Source organism: Penaeus monodon, chromosome 23, assembly GCF_015228065.2.
Source record: "Penaeus monodon isolate SGIC_2016 chromosome 23, NSTDA_Pmon_1, whole genome shotgun sequence".
Classification (NCBI taxonomy): domain Eukaryota; kingdom Metazoa; phylum Arthropoda; class Malacostraca; order Decapoda; family Penaeidae; genus Penaeus; species Penaeus monodon.
The window spans coordinates 2,762,434-2,762,950 of NC_051408.1; the positions used below are offsets into that span (position 1 = coordinate 2,762,434).

Genomic DNA, 517 nt, shown 5'->3' on the forward strand with positions numbered 1-517 from the left:
AGATTTTTTCTCTGCCTATCCCTAAATATAAAGGCATCACTACAGGACTCTCAAAAATTCAAAATCCGGCCCCAACGACTAAAAGTTTCACACGCAGTCCCAAAAAACAGGGTCACACATAGCACTAAAATGACTGTGTACTCATTCTTACACGTATGCAAACCCCAGAGTTTTAAACCAAAACCCTTCTCTCCCTCCAACCCCGGTAATCCCGGGAGGGAATTTTGTAATTTATACTACCCATTCCTAATTGGTAAATTTTTGGGGAAATAAAAGCCAGTCAGTTTTTTTTTTCTCTCTCTTTAATCCCCAATACAGGCAGCATCGGCGGGCACATCGGTATCTGTCTGGGGGCTTCTGTCATCTCAGCCATTGAAATCCTTTGCTTCGTCATCACCGTCTTGTTCTTGGTGTTCAAGAAAGTTCTCAAGATGCTCTGGTCTTGTTAATTTTTTTTCCATAAGGAGGAAGGTTTTTGTGTCGTTTTTTGAAATGCGTGATCGTTTTTTTTTGTCTT

The 517-nt window shown here is 40.8% G+C and overlaps 1 long non-coding RNA gene across 1 annotated transcript in view; it reads left to right on the forward strand.

The window, feature by feature from the left end:
- The window catches only part of LOC119588338, a 5,512-nt gene extending 5,001 nt beyond the window's left edge, over positions 1-511 (forward strand). Inside the window, exon 3 of the long non-coding RNA XR_005230073.1 lies at positions 319-511. This is a non-coding gene — a long non-coding RNA (uncharacterized LOC119588338). The remainder of the gene's footprint in view (positions 1-318) is intronic.
- Positions 512-517: the final 6 nt, after the last annotated feature.